Raw genomic sequence first — 4,230 nt, forward strand, 5'->3', positions numbered from 1 at the left:
GGATCGAGTGCAGGACAAGATCAGGATCTGTTGACAGACTCAACGAGAGGAGACAGCTTGTCATTCTTTTAGTTTGGCAATCTTGTTTAACGAGAAAGGAGCTGGATAAATTATTAGCAAAAGTAACTTATGACATTACAATGACATCAGGACATAATTTAACTTCGAATCATTTGGCCATATTGTTGTCTTTTTTGTATAGTCATGCACAGCAGTTCACAAAATGATTTGCTTTGTTTTGATTTGTGGGAAAAACTCTTATAATGCTTATACACTGCTAAATTCTCTTGGTAGATTTGTAGACCTGCAAATATTAATAAAGTATAATTACACTTGTTTCGTTCATGAACAACTCAGTCCGTTGTCAGTGGTTTAAATGGATAGTTGGTTAGAAAAGTTAAAATTCTCCCATCATTTACTCACCCTCATGCCATACCAGATGTGTATGACTTTCTTTTTTCTGCAGAACACAAATGAAGGTTTTTGGAAGAATATTTAATCTCTGTAGGTCCATACAATGCAAGTGAATGGTGACCAGAACTCAGAAGGTCCAAAAAGGACATAAAGGCAGCATAAAATCCATAACAATCCAAAATAAATAATCCGTATGACTCCAGTGGTTAAATCCATCTTCAGAAGTGATATGATAGGTGTGGGTGAGAAATAGATCAATATTTAAGTACTGTTTTACAATAAATCTCCACCTTAGACCATCTGTATGTGGCTGAGAATGTGAAAGTTTAGATTTACAGTAAAAATGGACTTAAATATTGATCTGTTTCTCACACACACATATCATATCACTTCTGAAGACATGGATTTAACCACTGTAATCATATGGATTACTTTTATGCTGCCTCTATATCCTTTTTGGACCTTCAAGGTTCTCATCACCATTCACTTGCATTGTATGGACCTACAGAAAGTCATACACATCTGGGATGGCATGAGCGTGAGTAAATGATGAGAGAATTTTCATTTTTGTGTAACCATTCCTTTAAAGACTCTTTTTACAAAAACAGTCACTTAACGAATCAGTGAATCAATCTTTTTGGTGAACAAATTCAAAAGAATCGAGTTAATGACAAATCGACATTATCTTAAGTTAATTCACTCAAATAAATGTGATTGGAGTGGTTTGCAGAATGACAGATAAGCATATCTGAACATTTTACAGGATGAATAAATAAATCACAAATAGCGACTGAAACTTATGCTTTCCTCTGCTTTGGTTCTTCTTAGTGAAGAAATCACCTTGGAAGTCAGGAACCAATGTGTGTAAGATCTTCGATGCACTAGACAGGTTTTCTGGTCTGTACAGAAAGAGAGCGAGATGCAGATATAATAGACATTTCATAAATTGCTTATAATAAAAAAAAAAAAGTCAAACAAAACTGAAACTTACATTTCCTTTGGCTTCATTTTTGCCAAGACAGACTTCAAGGGTGAACAAATACCCTTGGGAATGAGTAAAAGATGTTTGGTGCACTAGGCAGTTCTTGTGATCTGTATACAGAGAGAGAGATAAGCAAATATAATATCAATGTTTTTATATTGTTTACAGAAAATTTAACCCAGAAAAGCTACAGAAACCTACATTTTACTTTGATTAGCTTTTGAGAAGTAATTTTCAACATCATCTTCCCCAGGAAAAAGGATGTTCTTCGGTCTAATGAAGCATTTTATTACATTTTGGTTGGATATCATATATTTTCTCACACAGAAAAAAATAAAGATAACTTACATTCTTCTTCTTTTGACTTCTATTGGATAATTCTCTGTCCCAGGGTCTGTGTGTTCAACATCATCTGGTAGCTTTAACCTTACTTCATTGTAATTATCTACAAAAAAAGGACTGTCCCTATCAGTCCATTGTTTTGCACAGGCAACAATTTCAGATTAATCAACTTGACAGAACTCTGACATAGCATGTGAAATTATACAGTATGGCTTTATGAAATGTCAAGGTAAGATATTATTCTACATGTGTGGGACATGACATGTTTACTAATGAATAAACAGATATCTCGCTTGATTCGCCAACATAAACAGAATCTACAAGATTGCACTAACCTGATGTGAATATTCTAGCAAGGTGTGGGATCCATCCTTCTCCAGGTTCTTCCTAAATTTGTATTGTCTTGACAACATCTATTTTGTTTGGTGGACACATACAGTACATTCATTTGTACATTACATTAAACTTTGTTTAATGCTTGTCATCTCATGTTGCTCCTGTTAATAGAAGTCCAATTATTCTCCATACCTAAGTCAGTTTGTCTCAATTCCAATTTTCATTGACCCCTGCAGGGAAGAAAAATGAAAGATATACATTAAAAATCACTAAACTGTTTTGTTTTAAGACACTGATTCTTATGAATCATCATTATAATCACAATAATGGCTGGTGTACTACATAGATGTATACTAAAACATATATACATTTCTGCGCTTGTTATTTTAAAATCATGCTGCATTATCAGAACCTGCTAAAAATAAGATAAGCAACTGAACAATAAAGCACTGTAAATGATAACAGATTACATCACTGGAGATGTGAGATAAAGTTACTTATGGTCAGTGTTAGGTACAACAGACTACATCTGAATAATACAGTCGATTACTGTTTCATTATGATTACATATTGATTACATTATATATGAGGCACCACAATAAATTAGTAGCTAATTAATTAGTTTGGTAGGCCTTGTGTGATAGCGTTAAAACACTGAAAGTGTTCCTCATGTACTTAGACTACAGAAATTACAACTTACATGAAGACACAAGGATAATATCACAGTGCAATGCAGCGTTATCACAGAAACATCGCTTACCTCGCAGCACTCATGGAAGAAAAAAGAGGCACACAGACACACATGCCTGTGTGGTTTTGATTCACATTTGGCAGGAATACATAGTGCAACAGCAGTTTAAATGTGAACACCCAACGGCCAACGGTCTGGATGTAGAAAAGAAAGTCCCGCCTTAAATGTAAAAGATCCAATCACATTTTAGATTCAGACATCGCCTGTCAGTCAACTTGTACGCGCATGCGCTTTAGCTGAGCCACTCAGAATTTTTTTTTTTTTTTAAGTTTTCTGAGCTAAAGAAGCACAATTTATGATAACTGTGTAGTCAGATATTACTGCTGAATTTAAATTTGTACTTTAAATGGAATCTTGATCAATCTTGACCTATTTTTAATAAATATCAAACATTTTCGATATTTAACAAATGTGATGGAAAAAATAAATATATACAAACATGGGTCATGCAGGTGGCTTACGAAAGACTTATAACAATTTTTTTGATTATTAATTATTCTAACATTTATTAAAATAAATATTTCTAAGAAGTAAAATAAAATCTAGGGATCCATTTAAATATATAAATATATATATATAAACAATCAACCCACCAACAATCGGCCCTCATGTTGTTTGCCGTCATGTATGCAGTGCCAGACGTGGCCAATCTTTGGCTGACAGGACGCATGCTGTTGCCATCATAAGGCCATCAGTGCCAGCTTGAGGCCACATTCGGGCTAAGTTCATCTGCTATTTGGTCAGTCTAGTTGAGTCACACCTTCCACAGATAATTTGGTGTGAAATCCTCCCAAAATATGACAACCCCTTCACCCCCATTATCAAAACGTCAATGCTGCTATTTTCCATAAAACTAAAGAGGTGGTTATCACTAGCTGTCAAGTTCAGTTGCAATTTTGATTGGTTAATTAAAAAAAAAAAAATTTACTATTAAGTTTGCATTTTAACCCAGGCCCCCTTGCACACTCAACAAAAAGGTAAGATTTTACAACATTAGTTTATACAACCTAGTCTCGTAGATTGAACGTTACTATAACCACATTTTTGTAAACTGATTTTACATGTTAAATTCTACGTTTTGTCGCAGTTTCCTGGTGAATTTAACACTAGAGGTGCTACAACAACAGTGGTTTATTAACTTTCACACAAATCACAAGTACAACAGCTGATTATGACTTTATAAACACTTTTTTTGCACTGTTACTCACCACTATGTTATGATATCCAAACACTTGTATTACAAACTCACCTACATTTACACACTTATTCCAATGTGAATAGCTTCCTCGGTATCTCACCTGATAGAATGTTGGACATTGGACTCTGAAGTAAGCATTGTGAGACCAGTGAAGCACACAAGCTGACACGTGAGAAGTGACATGAGATGATGTGGTTGCTTCAGAAA

General features: G+C 34.5%; 1 long non-coding RNA gene across 1 annotated transcript; it reads right to left on the bottom strand.

The window, feature by feature from the left end:
- Positions 1-885: 885 nt before the first annotated feature.
- Positions 886-2,917, bottom strand: LOC127421080 (uncharacterized). The gene is made up of 6 exons (XR_007893928.1): positions 2,835-2,917; positions 2,267-2,304; positions 2,074-2,151; positions 1,745-1,841; positions 1,406-1,506; positions 886-1,313 (listed from the first exon to the last, which is right to left on the bottom strand). It is a non-coding gene; the product is annotated as an uncharacterized LOC127421080 (long non-coding RNA).
- Positions 2,918-4,230: the final 1,313 nt, after the last annotated feature.

The sequence above is a fragment of the Myxocyprinus asiaticus genome, chromosome 30 (assembly GCF_019703515.2).
Source record: "Myxocyprinus asiaticus isolate MX2 ecotype Aquarium Trade chromosome 30, UBuf_Myxa_2, whole genome shotgun sequence".
NCBI lineage: Eukaryota > Metazoa > Chordata > Actinopteri > Cypriniformes > Catostomidae > Myxocyprinus > Myxocyprinus asiaticus.